The 23,649-nt window shown below is 41.6% G+C and overlaps 1 protein-coding gene and 1 long non-coding RNA gene across 2 annotated transcripts in view; one reads left to right on the top strand and one right to left on the bottom strand.

The window, feature by feature from the left end:
• Positions 1-192: 192 nt before the first annotated feature.
• The window catches only part of LOC135115593 (uncharacterized), a 35,755-nt gene continuing 12,298 nt past the window's right edge, over positions 193-23,649 (top strand). Inside the window, exons 1-4 of the transcript XR_010276026.1 lie at positions 193-655; positions 2,579-2,855; positions 3,613-3,780; positions 5,143-5,250. The gene's annotated coding sequence lies outside the window, so the exon portion shown is untranslated. The remainder of the gene's footprint in view (positions 656-2,578; positions 2,856-3,612; positions 3,781-5,142; positions 5,251-23,649) is intronic.
• LOC135115597 (uncharacterized) lies at positions 20,865-22,407 on the bottom strand. The gene is made up of 3 exons (XR_010276033.1): positions 21,659-22,407; positions 21,288-21,457; positions 20,865-21,116 (listed from the first exon to the last, which is right to left on the bottom strand). It is a non-coding gene; the product is annotated as an uncharacterized LOC135115597 (long non-coding RNA).

The following is a 23,649-nucleotide window of genomic DNA, read 5'->3' as shown; positions in this document are numbered from 1 at the left end:
CATGGTGGCTTCACAATGCCGCAGTGCCACTGAAAAAATATTATGATGTTTTTTGAGTGGCGAACAGTCTGGGTTTTTTTTTCTTAATTGAATGAGTGAAAGACTCTGATTCTTTATGTACGTGTGTGTGGCTGAATATGTGTATGTGTGTGTGTGTCTATGTGTGTTTGTGTACAGGCCTCTTCTCTAGTGTCACAATGCCATAAGTGATGGTGCTTCGTGTGCAGGTGTGTATTACGTGTATAAGGTGTGTGAGTGCGTACAGTGCCACATAGAGCCCTACAGTGCCAGACCAGGGGAGTGAAACAAATCTGGCATCTTCGTAGTGACGTCATGGCGCGCGCGCGCGCAGCTACTCGGTTCATTCCAGTGATCGAAAAGTATAATAGCGAATCTTGTCTCCCAGCCTGCAGCCAGCCCTAGCCTGACCCGCCAGACATGTGTCCCAGGCCTTCCCCTAGCCTGTAGAGCCATGTAAGCCTGCAGGTCAAGGTCAGGTAAAAAAAAAAACAGGCCGTAACGTAAAAGATCAAGACATTTACGAAGACTGTCTTTGATGGGCTCAGGTCCTCCGTGCAGACCACCAACAAGCAAGAGATTGACGAAATACAGGTTGTGAAGACGCTGCAAGCTGATGCCTTCAGAGATCGCGAAGGTAATAGTCACACATGCTCACCCTGCACTTATCACCCTGATAGTCCAAGATAGTAGTGACATTAGTGGTTCTTCAATGTCCGCCTCCCTCTCTCCCTCTCTCTCTCTCTCTCTCCGCTGCCTGTCACCAACTTGGCCCTCTCTTCATTCGTTTTTTTCAGTTTTCTTATCTCCTGCGCTTATTATTACCGCCATACTGCGTGTATAGATAGTTTATACACCCATACATCTGCCATGAATGTATTACCGTGATAGTCCAAGCTGTCAGTGAGATTGATAGTACGTGTTTGGACCCCTCTCCCCACCATCCGACACCAAACAACCGCCTTGTCGCTAACATTTTTCCTTATTTCTTCCCTGATACGCTTATTTATACATCTATACTGCGTTCATACATAGATTATACATTGATACATGTACCCTGAGTTCCTGTGCATGTAAAAATGTGTCTATAGTACGAAAAATAACAAGATAATTTTTCCATATTTTTCCTTCCTTTCCCCGCCCTCACCAAAACATCGGTGCCCTTCTTTTTTTCATTGTTTCTTCTCATTCACGCCCATAGGTGAATTATTCATTTACACATCTACTATTCACATCCCAGCCCGATAATCCTAGTCTGTAGTTAAATAAGATACTTTGTGTTAGTCAGCGTCACCTATGCCTGCATCTCCATCCCCTCCCTCTCTGTCATCCCAGACTGACAATATTAATTTCTCCTCACCTACGCTTATTTATATGCCAATATACTGTTCATACATATTTCATACATACATACATGTCATGTTTCTCTGTATATATAGATTTCTACCTGTAATGATAAAAGTATAAATGTATGCCTTGGGTCTGGCAGGTAAATGAATCTTCAGTTTGTTTTCTTAATTTCTTCATGTCACTATACCACAGCACTGTACCCTATGGTGCTAGTGGTGCAGGAAGGCCTTGTCTACCTACACCATAAACCACTGTACCATGCATCACTGTAACTTTAAACTGTAGCACAAAAACTTAACCTAACTGTGATGTTCCTAGACCTCCTAAACGATTTCCAAGAGTGGTGAATCAACTTGCAAGACTCCCACTGTTGCAGTACCATGTCAGTGTACATTGTGGTGTTAATGGTGCAGTACAAGGGCCTGGCAGTGTACCATGTGCCATAGTACCTCAAAAACACCTGTAAGACTGTTTTTCTTCTTTTCCTCTGATATATTTGTTTATTTATTTATTTATTACAATTTTTTATCTATTGTTTTGGTTTGCTTCAGAATCCTGAATCATGTGTTTTTTTTTTCTATTTATTTTTATTATTTTATTTATTTATTTCTATATAATTAGATTTGGTTAGGTTAGTTCGGCTGAGTTAGGTTGGCTTCAGTTCATCAAAGTTAGGTCAGGTTAGGTTACGTCAGGTCAGGTTAGTCTAGAATAATTTACGTTAGGTTAAGTTAGGTTACGTTAGGTTAGGTTAAGTTAGCTTACATTAGGTTAGGTCAGGTCAGGTTAGGTTAGGTTAGGTTAGGTCATCCCCTGTCAGTCCTGCCTGCCCCTGTCACCTCTACCAATCCCTGTCAAGCTCTGCCAAGCCCTTTGTTACCTCTCAAGTAATGAGGTGGCTTGAGATGTGAGATTTTAAACAGAAGCCTTTGCTGTCACCCCTGCCAAGCCCTACCAAACCCTGTCAGCCCCCACCAAGGCGCTCTCAAGCCCCACCAAGGCCTGTCAACCCCCTACCGAGACCTATCAGCTCTATAATCTGAAAAAAGTGCAGTGTCTTAGGAGGGATTGATTAAGTAAACAGTGACTTATGGCCAAAATGGAATGACTGACTGACTGACTGACTGACTAGCTGAGTGACTGATTGATTGGCTAGTTGGTTGAATGGCTAGCTCCAACACTTGAACTGACCAGTCTTACACCTCAACAGGTCCTCACCTTGTTGTAGGAGAGCTGACAACATGTACCAGCCAGCAGCAACTCCCATGCTAACAGGCTTCTCCCCCGCGGGTATGTAGCACCTCTGGAGTCGCTCGATGAAGAAGAGGATGCTGGCGAGGCCTGTCGTGTTAGCCGGGATGCGCCGGTACAGAGCTGTGTCCGTTGGGGTTGTGTAGGCAAGCATCTTCTTGGCAAGGTCCTCGTAGGTGGCCGCAAACAGTTTACGGCTGTGGGATGAGAACTTGTCTTGTGAATGTGACGTTGGGGTGAGTGTTAATCTGATTTTGTGTTACTATGTTCTGTGGGGAGTGGGTGTTAATGTGATTTTTTGTTAACTGAATGCTGTGTCTGACCTCCTGAGGTGTAGTATGGTGGGCCACAAGATTGTCCCTTTCCACTAGGGGCTGACAGATGATATTAAGAGTGTGAATGTGTGTGTGGTGTTAACGTGCTGGAGTGTGCACAGCCAGGAGTGTTTGGGGAATGAAAATAAAAGGAGTTATGGATGTTTAAAAATGCATCTTTTGAGAGCTAAGTATACAAGAAAGTTGGTGTGTTTGGGGAATGAGTAAACAATGAAGAAATGTTTTGAGGAACTGGGTGTGCAGAGGCAGGAGTGTTTGGAGAATGAGAATACAGGAAGACAGGAATGATTTGGGAATAAGTGTACAAGAAAGGAGTGTTTGAGTGACAATATATAAGGAAGAGGTGTTTTGAAAATGAGAGTACAAGGAATGAGCATTTTGGGAGTTAATATACAAGGAAGCAAGTATTTAAGGGACAAGTATACAAGATTATTTTCCTGTCATATGTCATTATACAATGTTTTTCTTTGTTATATACATCATTCCCTTTCACTTTTCATATCTTGTGTTCTCGTCATTCTGATGTAATGTTACAGATAGAGAATGTTTGGTGTCAAATTTTCACTAATTTCATATGTGTATAAACTTTCATTTCATTGACTTTTTTTTACTATTACTACTATATTTGCTTGCTTTTTAAACAAGTCTTTTCTTTCAGAGGAGGGAAGCACAGGGGAAGAGGAGGACGAGGAGGAAGAGAGTTAAGAGTCACAAGAGGAGGAGGAAGGTGGAAAGAAAGAGGAAGGAGAGGAGGAGGAGGAGGAGGAGGAAGATGGAGAAGGAAAGGAGAAAGATAAGAAGGAAGGAAATGCCGCAGAAGGAGAAGGTGAGTTGTTAATAAGGTTTTGTGTGACAAGTTTTCTGAAAATTTTATTTGTTTACATGAAGTTCGTTTTGTATATATTACTCTAATATACACCACATGCAATTTGTCTGTCTGCTGTTGTGGTTCTTTCATTTCTTGTTCCCTTTCCTGAATATACCATTTAGTTTCATATCTAGTACCCTCCAATAAAATTTCTGCTTCTCGGTCTCTGTACTTCTCTGGCTTGGCTTCATTCCTCAGATCCTTTTCTTCCAAGTTCATATCTCTTTTTTACCCAAATATTCTTGTATTCTGAATTTTCAGCCAGCTTCCCAGTTCTCACTAGGATCTCCTTTACTGTAACTTGGGATCTCATTCTCACTTTTAATGGTACCTCCTTCACTATATTTTCAAATTCTATATGCTTCTTCCACTTCTCATTCCAGTCCCTGTTCTTCACCTTGGACCATTGTAATAATTTTCCTTACCAACTCCTCTCTCTCTCTCTCTCTCTCTCTCTCTCTCTCTCTCTCTCTCTCTCTCTCTCTCTCTCTCTCTCTCTCTCTCTCTCTCTCTCTCTCTCTCTCTCTCTCTCTCTATTCCCTTTTTTCTTCCTTCCCTCCTATCTTTGTTTCTCCCTCCTCCTCCTCCTCCTCCTCCTCCTTCCTCCTCCTCCTCCTCCTCCTCCTCCTCCTCCTCCTCCTCCTCCTCCTCCTCCTCCTCCTATTCTACCTAACAAGAAATAATAGATTCAAGATTATACCCAAACGTTTTAAATCCCACAAGGCCAAACATTTTTTCTTTAATCGTATAGTAAATATATGGAGTAAACTTCCTGCAGAAATTGTGAACAATATTGAAATTGTGAAAGCAATATTATTGAATCAGTTCATCCTCTTTTTTTTTTTTTTTATGCTCCCTCTCATTGCCATTCAAAGCTCCTTGGTGGATAAGTGTCTTGACCTCCCTCTTTTCTCTCCTTCCAGAGTTCCAGTGATCTGTTCTCTTTCTCTCCTCAGGCATGTTAGCTCCAGTTATGTCCTCCTGCAACTCTCTGAAGACTTTGATCCTTTTGATTCCACCCTGTCTCCTTCATACTCCTACTATCCCTCCTCAGCTCCTCCTCTCAGAACACCTAACTTCATAGAAGCTGTTTTAGCTAGAGATGAGATGGAAGTCCTTCAGATTATAAGCCCGAGGATGTTCAGTGTAGAAACAGTTGAGTGTCAAAATTTTTCTAATCGTATAGATGGAGGAATATGAGGAGTACCAAGTCTCTAATCAGAAATTTTAGAAAGATCAATATTGATAATCCTGTACGTCTATGAAAATATATAAAAGTGCAGTTCATCAGCTAAACATTTGCACTTTGTTTTTCCACAGAGCAATAAGAAATTAGAATTGACAGAGAAACCAGACAAGGGACTGCATTTGAAGAAGCACAAGAACCAAGAAATTACATCATTCAATGAAATGACAACATAATCTAAAGTAAGAATTTACATAGCTTTCATTTTGGTTTACATTCTGAAAGGTAACAGTAACATGGATATGTTTTTATATTGAAATCTTTCTCTGATTGCATACAAATGGTACCAATCAACAAATAATAATGTAATACTTAGAAGCTGGGAATTCAAATCACTGGTAGATAAAATGAACCACCATTCTAGAGTGTACATAACTAAGGAATTAATATACTGGTTAACTGTCACACCAGCATGAACAGAATAGCAACAATTGTTGAGTAGAGTCTGTAGGAGGCAGGGAAGGAGGCATGTAGTCAGTTTTAGAGAGCAGTTATTATGAAATCAGCTGTAGAATATTCCTAAGATGCAATACTACTGGAGTCTGTCAGCTTGAAGACAGTTTATTAAAGAAGGAAGTTCATGAGATATAAAGCCTTTGATTATTCAGTTTCATTTCCAAAGTAACATTTATTTATTGGTGTGTTGCTTCCTGTAAATAGTAAAGCCTTGACAGCACTGCATCTCTCACACCACGCTGTAACTGTTGAGAGAACCTAACCCTTAGAGAGAGGAGGAGGGAATCCTTGGTTTATGTTCAGTAAAGCCCTGTATTCTTGTCATGGCAATGTAGAATGGAGGCGTCATTGGTTTATGTTCAGTAAAGCCCTGTATTCTTGTCATGGCAATGTAGAATGGAGGCGTCCTTGGTTTATGTTCAGTAAAGCCCCGTATTCTTGTCATGGCAAATGCAGAATGGAGGGCGTCCTTGGTTTATAAACTAGTAAGTCATTGTATTCTTGTCATGGCAATGTAGTATAGAGACGTCATTGGTCACACACTGTTCTGAATGTAATCTAATGTAATCTAATGGAATCATGAAGGTGGTAAAAATGGTGAGATATGGAGATGGGATGCTACATCAGCAGCTTTTGTCATTAAGGGTTATAGGAAGAAAGAGATTTGTTAATCACTTTGGTCTTTAGTTGATGCTTCTGGTGAGGCTTTCCTGTTTAAACTTGGCATACTGAGCATAAAATGATGTGGTACGCGGTTAAACAAGTTAACTTACTGCATCATTTTCTTAGGTTTTTCACAGTTAGAAATGAAAAACGTGACAAGACAGAATAGTGAGCTGTAAGCACTTATCAGCAGAGTATAAAGCTACTCCCTCAGAGGAGGAAAGACAAGGATGGCATGCCTTCATGTGAGAACTCAGAAGCTAAATGGTGAGCTACCATCCACATGAATATATATTTGTATATCAAACTGACATTCTCCCTGGAGGGAGGCTTTCCAAAGTGAATACACACACACACACACACACACACACACACACACACACACACACACACACACACACACACACACACACACACACACATCTCTGTATCAGGACTCAACAGCCAGACTGATAAACAATTACTTCACCCAAGATGATCAGCTGATAGGATTAGCTGTGGATGTAGATTCCTGTGGTGACTAGGAGTGCTGTGCCAGCAGCTAATTTTGGGAGCTGCCAGTCATCATGGTCCTGGTGTCTGAGGTGCTGTTTTTGCATTTTCCCAGTCATGGGTCGAGGGCTACATCACATTTATTCATTCACAGTTGCTCTTAGTTATCTCTGTTACAAGTTAAAATTTTTCCTGGCCTCTAGATATTTCTGGTGGATCTAACCTTCTCTCCATTGCCCTTCTATTTCCCTTAGTCTTATACCCACTTCTTACATTTACAGCTCTTAATTACTTCCATTGGTCATTCTTGTCTGGTTCCCTCTGTTGCATCAATTTTTCACCTCCAGGTACAGACATTACCAAGTGGGAAATTGCTGGCCAAGTAGTTACACTGACATCTCGAGGTTGGGGCAGGTTTGGAGAGTGAGTAAAGCAGAAGTTCTCTGGTTCTGAAGCTAGACTGTGAGAGGAGATAAGTATAACAAACTGCTGGGAGAATTTCTTGCTCACAGTGTTGCCAGTTGATGTCATAACTGAACCAAAAGGTAAGAAAGCCATATTCTCTAATAATAAAGCAAATAATTTTTCCCCTACTGTTGCTCAATTCCCCCCCCCCCCCCCCCCCCCCCCCCATTGTTATTGGATTTGTTTATTGAGGCTGTATTAAGAAAAAGTTGAGAGAAACAAACTTATTGCTTTACTAGGAGAAACAACAGGATTGGGAGGAACTGAGCTTTAACAGAAGCTGCAACAACTGCAGGAGCCTCACAGGGTCCTGGAGAGCAGGTTAACTTGCAGCATGAAGGGAGGTGGCTGAGCTAAGTGACAGGAAGTAGCAGCTTAAGCATGCCAGCACATGAGGAGACAGAGTCCATCATGTGGCATGTTGTTTGGCATTTGAATCATCTGTAAAAGTGAAGTGGAGGAAGTGTTTACTGTTTACTGTATGCCATTTCCTTGGTCTTTTAATGAAGAATTTTATCCTTCTTCAGGGTGATCACATCACCATCTAGCTTGAAGTTGCAGCGGTAGGAGTGATGAAGTAACAAGCTCGAGAACGCGAGTTAGACCTTGCTGTGGCCTCCATCATGAATGAGAGGAAATGAAGCAAAACCACTCTGCAGGTTAGTGCCTCTTTTGCATCCCACACACTTCTTATTCATGTCATGGCAGTATCAGTGATTTCTGTTGCATCTCACACACTTTCCATTCACCCTGCTGGCAAGTTAGTGATCTCTGCTGCATCTCACACACTTCTCATTCCAATTGTTGGCAGGTTAGTGATCTCTGCTGCATCTCAAATCTGTTCTTATTCAGGTGTTGACCAAAGTACTAAGCTCTTCATATCATTACCTTGTTCTCAGATGGAGGCTACACTATCTGGTATCTTAGCTGAGATTTAATGTTGTAGTAAAGCTTCCATAAGAGTTCATGTAGAGCAAAATGTTTCTAAATGCCAGGGAAGTTATGTAATGTGTTCCTCCAGAGAAATTCATCCCTCATTTATTAGTTAACAGGAGTGTTTAATGTACTCAATGTGATTAGCCAGGATCAAGGGTCAACTTCTTCACTGACCATTTACTCTCAGGTGATGTATCTGTCCTCCATGAGTCACCAGAGACACATAAGGTGTTGTAAGTGAAATTTCATCTGCTAGATTTATTCAAAATGTGAATTAACACAGTTGTTTCCTGCAGGATTTGATATCAAAGCTGGTGCAGGAAAAAGGAAGCAGATCATGATTTTCAGCAGTTTGAGAAGATAAGCAGTGTCCTTAAGAGTCCAGTTGCTATCTTTAGCATATGCTGGTGAGTAGTAAAAATTGAGCCATCTTGTGATGTGCAACCCAACATTATTATTATCTTCATACTTTTCTTGAAATAAACAGATTTCTGTGGTATGTTGCTCATTAGCACTTTGGCTATCAGATAACACCAGTTATTTATGTAATGATGTAATGTACTAAGTAGATGAAATACAAGTGGTTAATCTGCTAACACTCTTGATGTGGAACAGGAACCAGTGAGTCTGAGACACCCACCAGCAGTGGAAAGTTGGCTGACGCAGCGCCTCAAGCACTCTGAAAAGGTGGAGCAACAACAAGAAATAACAGAAAATTGCATCTATCATTCTTTGCCTGAGGAGGGGAATTGATGCTCTGTTGACCCTTCACACTGATGTCCCCTGGGTGAGGAGGCAGGAATATGAATCCTACAGAACTTGCCCATAGAAAGAGACCAAAACTGTTACTGCTGACCACACTGCCACCACTTCCACTGACACCAAAAGCCCAACTGTGCAGAGAATCCTGGACCTCCGCAATGAAATGGAGTCCACCAGTCACTCTGGAGCACTTTAGCCTCCAAAAGTTCCATCCGTGTCCATTGTGTTTGGGTAAACTTATCACTGTATATGTAGGGACAAGTATCAGTGTATGGTTACTATGCACTCATTTGTACCCAAGATGTCATGTCACATCATTCTCTCTCTCTCTCTCTCTCTCTCTCTCTCTCTCTCTCTCTCTCTCTCTCTCTCTCTCTCTCTCTCTCTCTCTCTCTCTCTCTCTCTCTCTCTCTCTCTCTCTCTCTCTCTCTCTCTCTCTCTCTCTCTCTCTCTCTCTCTCTCTCTCTCTCTCTCTCTCTCTCTCTCTCTCTCTCTCTCTCTCTCTCTCTCTCTCTCTCTCTCTCTCTCTCTCTCTCTCTTTCTTTCTTTCTTTCTTTCTTTCTTTCTTTGTTTTTATATTTTACTGCTTTACATTCCTCCCCACAGTATTTTTTCATCTACTTTATGACTGCCAGTAGTTTTATCATCCCAGTGTATGCCGTATCCACTCTGAAACTGTAATTCACCAATCAGCTCCAAATGTCTCTGTTTATGATGAATCATTAATTTGTTTTGAAGCTACACAACCACTCTGATAAGGGACAAAATCTGCTATCACTGAAGTCATCTATGTCATACAGGTCATATATGGAGTTCCATAGTATATATGACAAAATACCTTCTTCCTAAGACATTTCTTATTTTCTCTATCTCAAGACCTGTCATCTATCTAAGGTACCACATAACATTTAAAACTTACAATATTGCATTTAATTCATGAACATTTTTGTCTATGTAGACTTGAAATTGTATTGGTTCCTGTGGATGAGTGGGCCATGCTGTGCTTTGTCAAGGATGGTGTTTGGTATTTGGCATGATGACTCTTGCCACAATCAAGTGTCTCCCACAGAGTAGTGGAGTACCTATGTATAAAGGTGTTGACCCAAGCTGTCCAGGTCTCATCCGCAATGCCTTAATATGATTTAGGATGATCAAAATGGTTTAACTCACCATTTAATCAGCTGACTGATTTGAATGGAGAAGTATGTAATGTGTTTGTAGCCTAACCATCCCTGCCAGCATGGTCAGATTCTTGGTAGGGGAACCTGAAATGCTCCTAGGTAGTGAGTATCATTGCACATAATGATCTTTACTGGCTGCATCTTATTAATTCAATGATACTGAATATTACCTCACTGTGGATTTTGCTCACCCACTGCTTGGTAACTTTTTGGCCATAATCCCAGGTCTGGAATGAGTATGAAGCCATGTTTTTACATTCCATATGGGGCCGAGCAAGCACTATGCTTGCCTGACTGATACCTGTACTAACCATTTATGACCCCAGGTAGTTCATCACTCTCTCTCTCTCTCTCTCTCTCTCTCTCTCTCTCTCTCTCTCTCTTGTTTGGAATTATATCTGTATATTAGGAAATATCATTACGAGAAGAGTGTGTGTGTAAAAAGTGTTTGCATTATTGTGCATTTGATGTTATAGCCCCAGGTTCTTAAAGTTTTCTAGTTTCATGATTTATAAAGGATTGCTATTTTTAATAAAGTTATTGAAATTGTTTATTGGAGTGTTTTTTATTGAACTCATTAGCTTTGTAATAGTGTATGTCTCATCATGCATTCATTAATGATGTAGAGTGGAAATGTCCCACTCCTATCATGGGGATAATATCAATGCATTATTGGTTTATGTTGTTATTTGTGTATAAATTGTAAAGTTATGCCAGTCTATTTTAAAATACAAACCATAAATATCAGCTGAAGAAGAGAGGACAGGTGAATGGCAACACTAAAACACAGGAAGGGATAATGATATAACCAATTTAACAATACAGAAGGAAGAAGGAATGAGGAAAGCAAATAAAAAATGGTGATTATTTAATGGATGATTAATAGACCCTCATATTTGTAATGTTATTTCAGGCAAGAATATTAAAAGAGACATTGGGCTGGCTTGCCCTTTGTACTTGTTCAGCTTGCCCTTAGCACTTGTCTGGGTGACATACATGACAGAATTGAGAGATCTATAGAAGTGGGGGTGACACCTGGAAATGGGTATGATTCATGAAGGGATTGATTGATTGGTTGACTGACCTGATTGCCAGAAAAAAAAACGCGTAGCAGTGATGGGGAGGTGGGGGGGGGGGGGAAGGCGCCCCCAGGCTCCTTAACTTTCCAGTCAGAAGATATATGGCGTGGAAGGGACAATTTGTTACCAGCAAAGAAAAATATGAGAAAATGCGATAATTTACTACAAAACCCAAAATGTGAATTAAAACTGTTGCCACACTGAACCTTCCCACGAAGGTAATGAATGGAGTTTTGATTTTGCAATGAGGCCACAGTTACTTAAAACACTTTCCAACAAATATGAACACCTGCCAAAAAAATAAAATGGTAACAATAAATAAAATCAATCAATAAATAAAGATAAAAACATGCGAGAAAACCTTTAAATTATCACAACGCGAAATATACGCACACGCTAAACTGGATGCGTCATTAATTAATACCCCCCCAATAGTTTATAGCCCCTCCCCCTATTCATTGCTCCCCCCCTCCCTGCCTTGAGTGATACACCTTCATCTCTATGGCCTGCTGTTGGAGTCAGATTTGAGGCCATTTTAACCTCGAATTATACATGTATTACAATACATACATATATATATTTGTCTCCTTGCAATAATTATAATAGTCTTCCTGGCATTAATTTTTGTTTATTCATTATTCCTTATGTATTTATTATTAATTTATTTGTCATTTGTCACAATTCCTTGTTTTATTTAGCCTCGGTATTTAACTAAGCATTTTTTTTTTTTTCACTTTCTGACTGTGGCCCTGTGCAATGAATGGCTTAATTGTTTATTTACTGTTCCTTACGTGTTTATTGATTTATATGAGTTATTTATTTTAGATATTCATGATTTTTTTTACTTCGTATTTCTTTATATATGATAGTTTTATCTTTTCGTGTTTTCTGGCTTAAGTTTTGTTTATTACTCCTTGTTTGTGTTATTAGGTGTGTCATTAATTATTTGTCTTATTTCTCGTAGTTTAATGGATTTTTTAGCACTTTAATTATTAGAGTTCTTCACCAATGTCATTTTATTCGAGAGAGAGAGAGAGAGAGAGAGAGAGAGTCTAAATGAATGATAAAAAAAATACATAATCAGTTACAGTATTTTATTTATAAACAAGACACAATTCATGATAATAATACATGAATAATAATAATAGATAATAATAATATTTAAATACAAGGAGGAAAATGTGTAATAATAATAATAATGAATAATAATAATAATAAGTAATAATAATAACAATAACTGCTTTTATCTTACTCACACAGATATAATAGTTTTATAAATAGGTTTATTTGACCATAAACATTGTGTACATACACACAAAATTAAATAGAACAGATAAAAATTTCAAAATGTAGTCAGTGTACAACTACAGAAGACATGGTGTGACACAAACCTACTAAAGCCCATTAAATGATTGGGTGTCTGAAGTTTCCACATCATCCAGTGGGAAACACTGCCTTCTGAGCACTCATAGGGATGGACAAGCTTTTCATGGCTTGTGTGAATGGAGACAAGACGTGTAGGGGATTTATTTGTTCTGTTTTTTCTTGTCCCTACTCTCTCTTCCTCCCTCTTGATTCTCTCTTTCCTTCTTGCTTCATCCTACTCTTTCTCTTGCTCATTCTTTCTCTCTCTCTCTCTCTCTGGACTTTTCAGACATAGCTCCTTATGATTTTTTGGCAATCCCAAACCTGTTGACAGTATCCTTATCTGAGGAGCCAAGGAGACCATGCAGAATGTGGCAAGGGTTATACCTATCATTGGTTGCAGAAGCGTTGCTGAGGCTAGTGGAGTGATGGATGCATTGTATCAGAATGTGGTGGCACTGCTATCCACCCATGACATTCATCCACATAACAGAACCATCCTTCACATGGTGCATTCAGCCTCAGGGAGAGGAACCTCTGTAGCCTTGGGCAGTAGCCCTTGGTCAGGTTTGCTCCAGAGTCAAACCTGCTTACCATCCGAGAACACCTTGGGGAGGAATGAGGAAGCCTTTTGCTCTGAACTCCATGAAAATGATGTTCAACCCTATAAGGGAAAAATATGACATGTTAGAACACTGCAATTGATGAGAAATGGAAGGATTAATGGCAGCTAAGTGTGGTTGGATTACAGAGGGCTTTCTTTGAAGGACATTTTGAATGATACCATAATTTTGGCCCAGTTAGCCCAAGGTTGGATACTTCTGAACCGTTCTTGCATTTGTTTAAGCTACCAGTAATATAAAATGCTCAATTAACAAAGGAAGGATATAATGAAAAGATAAAACAAAATCAGGAATTATACTCAATTCATAGCTTTATCATACTCGTAGTTCTAAGTCATAAATACTACAAAAATTAGTCAATCTTCTTTTCAGAAATAATTATAAGATAAGCTTTAATAATATAAAAGTATGTATAACATAGATGTGAAATGTTGTCACCTTCACACCAATGCCGGCTTCTTGTTATATCCAGCACATGCTTGTGTTTCCTGAACACCAGGTCTCATACTGGATAGAGACAGTAATGTATGGAGGTACTTGATGCAATACAACATTATTATATAAGGATAAAAACTTGCATAAACTTCCTGTTTGTGTTTTTCTACTAAGAGTGCAATTGTTAGGTGAGCATTTGCAACTTCCTACACTTAAACCATAACATCCCTACTACAGTGGCTCAGAGCCACACCATCACTTGTTGCTTGTCCACTAGTAAATAAGTTTTTTGTTTGTTCATTCTCATTCCTTCCCTATTTAAAACATCATTCCATCTTTGTCATGGCCTCTTGAAGAATCTTGTTGGCTTTCCTGTCACTTGCATAACAGCGACATCGTCTGCATAGGCCAGCATGATCTCTTTATCCTCCCTTACACACACTTCCTTCAGGCACATCTGTCCATGTATATGTAATGAATAGCAAAGGAGAGAGCATCAATTATTCAATTATTCAATTATTCCTCACACACACACATACACACACACACACACACACACACACACACACACACACACACACACACACACACACACACACACAGGTAATAACAATAATATCTACCCTTATATTAGTAATGCACATACTTTCATAATCACCACTTTGAATCATCATCATCATCATCATGCGCAATATTTTTTATCACATAATATTAACAGTATTTATATATGTACATAGCATTACTATTATTACATACACACACACACACACACACACACACACACACACACGTACATACGACTCACCTCTTGGCAGGGGTGGGGAACAGGAGGAGGAGGAGGAGGAGGAGGAGGAGGAGGAGGAGGAGGAGGAGGAGGAGGAGGAGGAGGAGAGGAGGAGAGGAGGTGGACGAGGAGGAGGAGGAGGAGGAGGAGGAGGAGGAGGAGGAGGAGGAGGAGGAGGAGGAGGGAGGAGGAGGAGGAGGAGGAGGAGGAGGAGGGGAGGAGGAGGAGGAGAAGAGAGATTAACACTGTGTGAGTGACTGACAGACTTGACTAACTGATCATAACTCAGACTTAACTGACTGAATAGACTGACTAACTGACTTGACTGAATGACTTGACTTTAACTGAGTGATTCTGACTGATCTGACTCTACTGACTGATACATTAAGACATACAATACAGACAGACACAAGTACACAAGAATAAAAAATAAAATACATAATCTGAAAAATCATTGCATATACACAGACAGACAGACAGACCAATAGACAGAAAGACAGACAGATGGAGACAAACTAAACAGATAGAGGCAGATAGTGAAATGACCACACAAAACACACACACACACACACACACACACACACACACACACACACACACACACACACACACACGCACCTGCGATTGAACATAGTAAGTTGTGGCACCAGGTTCAGATTCGGCGCGCTCAGTTACACAGCCTTCGGACGCCTCCTGTGCACAACTCCTTGCATCGAACGAACCTCGTGTAGACATGAAAGTAAGCAAGCAAGTGTTTATGGCTAATTATAATACTCACATATGCCAGTATCATCTCCAGCATCACCATCTGCTCACCACTGGGGACTCTCCCCTGGGAGGAGAGAGAGGAAGTTAGGAGAGTGAGAGAGAGAGAGAGGGAGAGGGAGGAAGAGAGAAGAGACAGAGTTCGTATACTTACTGGTCAGGTGAGTCTATATGTCTCGAGAGAGAGTAGAGAGAGAGAGAGAGAGAGAGAGAGAGAGAGAGAGTCTTGGAGATGGTTTGGGGTGAGTCTGGGATGGTCTGGATACATTGGGAATGAAAGAGAGAGAGAGAGAGAGAGAGAGAGAGAGAGAGAGAGAGAGAGAGAGAGAGAGAGAGAGAGAGAGAGAGAGAGAGAGAGAGAGAGAGAGAGAGAGAGAGAGAGAGAGAGAGAGAGAGAGAGAGAGAGAGAGAGAGAGAGAGAGAGAGAGAGAGAGAGAGAGAGAGAGAGAGAGAGAGAGAGAGAGAGAGAGAGAGAGAGAGAGAGAGAGAGAGGCTGTGAAAAGGCTGGAAGGCTGTGAGAAGTTGGGATGGACTCAAGTCCATCCCAACAGTTGGGACAGTTTGGGGGTGAGTCCTGGAATGGTCTGGATAAGCACTGGGAATGAGATAGAAGTGAGAGAGAGGCTGTGGAGGAAGGCTGTGGAATTAGCTGGGGAGAGGGTGTGATGAGGTTGTGAGAGGCTGAGAAAAAGACAGTGAGGAGGGTGGAGAAAATAATGGGAAACTGGAAAAATGAAAAGGAGAGTAGATAGAAAGAGACACACAGGTAGACAGACACACCTCAGTAGGAAGGGCTCCTTCAATATCCCCTTATCAGCTGGAGGGAGGGCTACAGAGTAATAATCTTTTCTTCTTCCTTATCCGTGCCTCCTCCTCGTCCTCCTCTTCCTTTTCCTCCTCCACCTCGTACTCGGAACTGGCGACCTCCCACCACCGGCACCTCCGACATGGCCTCCTGCGGGATTGTATAGTTAGTTAGGGGAACTGTCTGAGTTAGCGTGTGTGTGTAGCAGTTGGCTTAAGTTTGGTTAAGTGTTAAATAAAGAATGGTACTCTATATTAATTTCAATATTTATCTACTTATTATCTGTATTATTGAAGATACATGTACCATTTGAACTTGTAAATCCTTTTGTAATTGTTCCTGTCTCCCTGCACACCCAGCTCGTCAACACCCCTCTCAGGTGCTACAACTGTCAAACGGGTCACTATTTAACATTAAATAAACTTGTCTCAGTCCCCTACATACACACAAGTGGCTTGGCCAAACACTGCACTCAACACAAACAAATGGATGCAAACAGTGGGAATCTGCTGGTCTGAGTCCCCTAGCATACACACAAGTGGTCATTTGGCCAAACACTGCATCAACACAAACAGTGAATAAACAGTGAGAATCTGCTGGTTCTGAGCCTCAAAACACACTTAGTGGCTGAAGCCAAACACTAGATCAATACAAACAGTGAATAAACAGTGGCAGAATCTGCTGGTCTTGAGCCCCCAAAACACACAAGTTGGCTGGCCAAACACTAGATCAACACAAATGAAGTGGATAAACAGTGGGAATCTGCTGGTCTGAGTCCCCTACATAAACACAAGTGGCTGCAGCCAAACACTAGATCAACACAAACAGTGGATAAATAGTAGGAATCTGCTGGTCTGAGCCCCCAAAACACACAAGTGGTTGGCCAAACACTGCACTCAACACAAACAGTGGATAAACAGTGGGAATCTGCTGGTCTGAGTCCCCTACATACACATCAAGTGGCGTGGCCAAACACTGCATCAACACAAACAGTGAATAAACAGTGGGAATCTGCTGGTCTGAGTCCCCTAATACACACAAGTTGGCATGGCCAAACACTGCATCAACACAAACAGTGGATAAACAGTGGGAATCTGCATGGTCTGAGTCCCCTACATACACACAAGTGGCTGGCCAAACACTGCATCAACACAAACAATGGATAAACAGTGGGAATCTGCTGGTCTGAGTCCCCTACATACACACAAGTGGCTGGCCAAACACTAGATCCAACACAAACAAGTGAATAAACAGTGGGAATCTGCTGGTCTGAGTCCCCACATACACACAAGTGGCTGGCCAAACACCAGATCAACACAAACAGTGGATAAACAGTGGGAATCTGCTGGTCTGAGTCCCCTACATAAACACAAGGCAAGTGGCTGGCAACAAACACTAGATCAACACAAACAGTGGATAAATAGTAGGGAATCTGCTGGTCTGAGCCCCAAAACATGCACATAGTGGCTGGCCAGTAACACTGCATCAACACAAACAGTGGATAAACAGTGGGAATCTGCTGGTCTGAGTCCATCTACATACACACAAGTGGCTGGCCAAATACTGCATCAACACAAACAGTGAATAAACAGTGGGAATCTGCTGGTCTGGAGTCCCTACATGCCATGCACAAGTGGCTGGCCAAACACTAGATCAACACAAACAGTGAATAAAACAGTGAGAATCTGCTGGTCTGAGCCCCTAAAACACACTAGTGGCTGGCCAAACACTTAGCATCAACACAAACAGTGAATAAACAGTGGGGAATCTGCTGGTCTGGAGCCCCCAAACACACAAATGGCTGGCCAAAACACCTAGACTCAACACAAACAGTGGATAAACAGTGGGAATCTGCTGGTCTGAGTCCCCTGCTACAAACACAGAGTGGCTGGCCAAACACTAGATCAACACAAACAGTGGATAAATAGTAGGAATCTGCTGGTCTATGAGCCCCCAAAACACACAAGTGGCATGGCCAAACACTGCACTCAGACACAAACAGTGGATAAACAGTGGGAAATCTGCTGGTCTGAGTCCCCTACATAAACACAAGTGGCTGGCCAAACACTAGATCAACACAAACAGTGGATAAATAGTAGTGAATCTGCTGGTCTGAGGCCCCCAAAACACACAAGTGGCTGGCCAAACACTGCATCAACACAAAACAGTGGATAAACAGTGGGAATCTGCTGGTCTGAGTCCACTACATACACACAAGTGGCTGAAGCCAAATACTGCATCCAACATGTTAAACAGTGAATAAAACAGTGGGAATCTGCTGGTCTGAGTCCCCTACATACACACACAAGTGGCTGGCCACGAACACTGCATCAACATGCAAACAGTGGATAAACAGTGGGAATCTGCTTGGTCTGAGTCCCTACATACACACAAGTGGCTGGCTAAACACTGCATCAACACAAACAATGGATGCAAACAGTGGGAATCTGCTGGTCTGAGTCCCCTACATACACACAAGGTTAGGCTGGCCAAACACTTAGATCCAACACAAACAGTGAATAAACAGTGAGAATCTAAGCTGGTCTGAGCCCCCAAAAACACACAAGTGGCTGGCCAAACACTTAGATCAACACAAACAGTGAATAAACAGTGGGAATCTGCTGGTCTGAGCCCTAAAACAGCCACAATCTGGCTGGCCAAACACTAGATCGTCAACACAAACAGTGGATAAACAGTGGGAATCTGCTGGTCTGAATCCCCTACATAGACACAAGTGGCTGGCCAAACACTAGATCAACACAAACAGTGGATAAATAGTAGGGAATCTGCTGGTCTGAGCCCCCAAAACACACTAGTGGCTGGCCAAACACTGCATCAACACAAACAGTGGATAAACAGTGGGAATCTGCTGGTCTGAGTCCCCGTACATACACAGCCAAGTGGCTGGCCAAACACTAGATCAACACAAACAGTGAATAAACAGTGGGAATCTGCTGGTCTGAGCCCCCAAAAACACACAAGTGGCTGGCACAAACACTAAATCAACACAAACAGTGAATAAACACTTGGGAATCTGCTGGTCTAGAGCCCCCAAAACACACACAAGTGGCTGGCCAGACACTGCATCAACAGCAAACAGTGAATAAACACTGGGAATCTGAAGCTGGTCTGAGCCCCCAAAACACATTGTAAGTGGCTGGCCAGACACTGCATCAACACATAAACAGTGAATAAAACAGTGGGAATCTGCTGGTCTGAGCCCCCAAAACACACTAGTGGCTGGCCAGATCACTGCATAGGCAGCGAGATGGGGGAGCTGTCATTTGGCCTGACAGCACCCTCCAGTATTCTGCTGTAAATTCTGGCTACCATTTGCAATTCCTATTTTGGGGAGCCACACCTCAGAGAGTCTCTTTTATTGAAGTTTTGTCTCCCCCCACGGCTGGCTGGCCTACATAACAAAAATAAATAGATAATGTTTTTGTCAGTTAGAGGACTTTTTCATCTCTTTACCTGTTGAAATAAGATTATCTCGGAAAGTTTAAAAATGATGCATTACTACTACTACTTACCCTGAACAATACCTCATCCTCGAGCATCAGAGGACGGCCCCTCCCCCTCCTCACTGACTAACTGTTGTTGTTGTTGCAGCCACTGTTGCTGTGTAACAGAATCAACCTCTTCCTCTCCCTCTCTCTCTCTGACGTGCCTCCCTCCTGGCCTCCCTCTCTCTCCCTCCTCCTCTCCTTCCTCTCCCTCCTCTCTTGCTTCTCTCTCTCTCTCTCTCTTGCTGCTGCTGCAATCTCTGTCTGTTCACTCATGTCCTCGTTGATCCTCAGGGATTTGCGTGCAAAAGTGAGGGAGAGAGTGAGTGAGTGGAAGTGGGAGAGAGGATGAGAGAGAAGGGTAGTAAACTATTATTGTAAGAGAGAGAGAGAGAGAGAGAGAGAGAGAGAGAGAGAGAGAGAGAGAGAGAGAGAGAGAGAGAGAGAGATATATATAAGAGAGAAATATGTAGCAGTAATAATAATAATAATAATAATAATAATAATAATAATAATAATAATAATAATAATAATAATAATAATAATAATAATATCAAACATTCTCTCTCTCTCTCTCTCTCTCTCTCTCTCTCTCTCTCTCTCTCTCTCTCTCTCTCTCTCTCTCTCTCTCTCTCTCTCTCTCTCTCTCTCTCTCTAGTGCAACCTACACTCATAAATTATTTCTTGCCCCAAAAAAGCTAATTTGGAATAAGACAAACAGTAACAAGTCCGAACATAGCAGTGGATCTTAAACTCCTAGAAACTGGAGACATTACTGTATTCCAGACCTTGGCGTTTGTATACAAAGCTCTTAATACAAACACAAGAGACACGGGCTCATGATATTCAGTTAAGACAGACAGGTAACTTGAGGACACCCTTCTGCTGAACCTCCCGTGCCCAACAGAGTGTCGTCTCACGAGGGAACCAAGCACTGGACCCGGCTCTCGGACACAGTTAAAAACAAACCATTACATTCCTTTAAATTACTGATAAAACAACACTTAACAAGTAATTATTCATTGTATTTATTAGTTTTCAAATTGTAATCAGCTCTACTATTATAAACATATGTAATTGTTTGTAATTTGTAATAGTTATTATTATTATTATTATTATTATTTACTTTTGTTATTGATATAATTCTTTTTTGCATGTATCTATAATTTGATTGGGTTAAAGTTATGAATTACTTACTAAATAATTATGTACTGTCTTTTTCTTTTTTTTTTTCATGATAGCTGAATAAAACACTGGTCTTAAACCTTAGTGTAAAATATTCATTAGTCCACAAAGACCTTGTGCTCCATGGACTGGCCATCACATATCAGAATGTCTATATACCAGTCTGTCTGTATATATTAACACCAATATATATCATTTAATCAATCAATCACTCTGTAAGGAAAATATAGACAAATAAATACAATAACAACAGATGTATATACACTCTCTCTCTCTCTCACCTGCTGAGGAGGGAGATAAGCCAAGCCACAGCTAACCCAGGTGTGTGTGGCCCACCTCCACCTCCCATCACCCCCGCTGGCAGCACCGCAGGGGGGCAGGAGGGGGTGAGGGATGACTGGGCAGGGGTCACAGGGAGAGGGGTGGCTGGGGCAGGGGTCTGGGGCTGGGGTCGGGGGGAAAGCCTGGGACTCCGACCACTTGCATGACCCGACCAACTCCAACGACTTCTGCCCCTAATACCTGCGTGTTGTCAGCTGGAACAACCTGAGAGGAAGGAGGTGCTCAGAAGTAGTAGTAGTAGTAGTAGTAGTAGTAGTAGTAGTAGTAAGAAGATTGATTTTCTATCTCTGTCTCTCCTTTCTGTATGTAAAAAACTTTCTCTCTCTCTCTCTCTCTCTCTCTCTCTCTCTCTCTCTCTCTCTCTCTCTCTCTCACCTGTATGACATTCCCTGCCTGCACTATCATGGGGAAGTGGGGCTGCGGGGCTGAGGCATCTTGGGGCAACACCTGAAGCATGTTCCCCATTTGAATAACCCTTGTTGTGGCGGTGGTGGCAGTGGTGGTGGTGGCGTCAGTCCCCTCGGCTGCATCGTAAGGTACTGGAACTGTTGGGAGGAGGGGGTTAGTTTGGGCGGCCACGCCCCGGGGACTTAGCCTTGGGAGGAGAGCGTGCCCAAAGGGGGGCAGGGACCGGTTCTTGTAGGGGCTGCGGGCACACGCGGGAGGGCGGCCCTGGGGGAGAAAGCTACTAGATTCGTTCAAAGCATATCTAAACCTAACAGAACACTATTTACAAATAAACCCACCTGTTATAATTAGCTTGTGCAACAGTTTGAGGGTGAAGGTAAGGAGTGAGGAGCCACTGCTTACAGGGATAGCCACTGTCCCCGGGAAGGTAGCATCCTGCAGGTACATGTTGTTCCTCAAACATCAGTTTGAGTGCTGACTTATCTAGTATTCTTGCATCGTTGACTGAGCCAGGCCACCTTGCCACAATGTCAAGAATCTTATAGTGAGCATCAAATACTACTTGCACATTTATGCTGTGATAGCGTTTCCTGTTCACATATACATGTTCATCGACATGAGGAGACACAATTCTTATATGAGTACCATCAATCACTCCCACAACACCGGGAAACTGAGTTACTTGCATGAACTCTGCCTGTTTTTGCTGCACTTCACGCTGGGTGTGAGGGAAAGCCACGAACTGGCAGATTACTTTCTGGGTCAGCCAGTGCATCAATTGTCTGTGATATTGCACGGCTGATAGTGGGCTGCGTTGTTCCAAAATCATCACAACTGCACTGTTGCATTTTTCCTGTGGCTAAATATCGTAATGTGATGGCCACCATCTCAGGGGTCAAGGCTCTATTTCTTTCAGTTTTACTTTGCAGCTTGTCTCTCACTATATCAGTCACTGCAACAATACCAGCACGGTCCAATCTGAATCTTTTCAGTAACTCAGCATCGTCGTACTCAGCGAAAATATCTCTTCTCACTCTGTAGGTGCGCCGCTGACGTTGTTGTGCCGCCTTCCTGCTAACGGCTGGGTTCATCATGCTCTAAATAAAATTTCCACCTACCTTTAATAATCTGCTGGAGGTAACTTGTGGAAAGAGAAAGAAAAGTGCATTATTTTTATGCAATAATATTTTTAATTTTTGAACTTGAAAATGCAATATACTTTAATTCAGAGATTTAAAAAGTGAACATACGTTTTAACCCAGCGGGTGCTGTAAACAGTACGTTGGCGGTTCACACCAGTTCAGAAGTAAGGTATCTTAAATTGCACTCGACAATGTTGTGAATACTTTTAAAATGCTTGAAAGCCATACTTGATGCCTTCCATAACGTGTAAAGTAAGAAGTTAGCCTGTGTTAAAAAGTGGTGATCCCTGCAGATTACCAAGGCATCCAGTTCTCCCCAGCAAGTGCCAAGAGGCATTCAGGTTCAATGCTCCTGCTGACACCAATTTGCCCAAAGGTATGCATTATATGTGGAAAGTACATTACGTACGGTGTAGAGGTGGTTTGCTCTAGTGGATATAAATGGTAAGGGTGGTGGTGCTGGTGATTGTGATGGTACTACACTGTTATTACCGTCATGTCAGTATATTGAGGCTTGATATCACTTTTATTAATGTGCCAGTATTTCATTACCTATCTTATGAAATAACACTAGCTCTTGATATATTCTTTCTACAAACCTTTAACAATAATTGAAAGGTTTTTTTTAAATTGAATTCAATGCCTTTTCTTATTGATGAAAATAGGAAATAATTATGGCTACCACTTTGGTTAGGACACGCCATACCTTGCCTTGAGTTTAGGTATGGTTAGGTTAGGTTTGATATGGTTGGGTGTAGTTAGGTTAGTTTTGGGTATGGTTAGGTTACAGCAAGCATACAGTTAGGTTAGTTTGGGTGTAGTTAGGTTTGGATGTGGTTGGGTTAGTTTAGGTATGGTTAGATTACAGCAGGTATTGCAGTTAGGTTAGTTTTGTGGTGTGGTCAAGTTAGCTTTAGGTATGGTTAGGGTTACAGCAGGTATGCAAGGTTAGTTTTGGTGTTGTTAAGTTAGTTTAGGTATGGTTAGAACCTTGGACAAAAAAATGAAGAACATCACTGAACCAAAAGATTTTATTTTCTATTTATTTATTTATTTATATTTTATTTATTTATTTATTTATTTAATTTTCTTTTAACTATTTCAATGAAAATTAGGCAGTATTTTCACGCAGTATCTGTCAACTTTCCAAGAGGTTAGAGAATGCCTCAAGCCATTTGTAAGATAAG

Source organism: Scylla paramamosain, chromosome 29, assembly GCF_035594125.1.
Source record: "Scylla paramamosain isolate STU-SP2022 chromosome 29, ASM3559412v1, whole genome shotgun sequence".
NCBI classification, from domain to species: Eukaryota; Metazoa; Arthropoda; class Malacostraca; order Decapoda; family Portunidae; genus Scylla; species Scylla paramamosain.
Note: the sequence above shows the minus strand (reverse complement) of the source record. Positions and strands in the feature narration are given on the sequence as shown.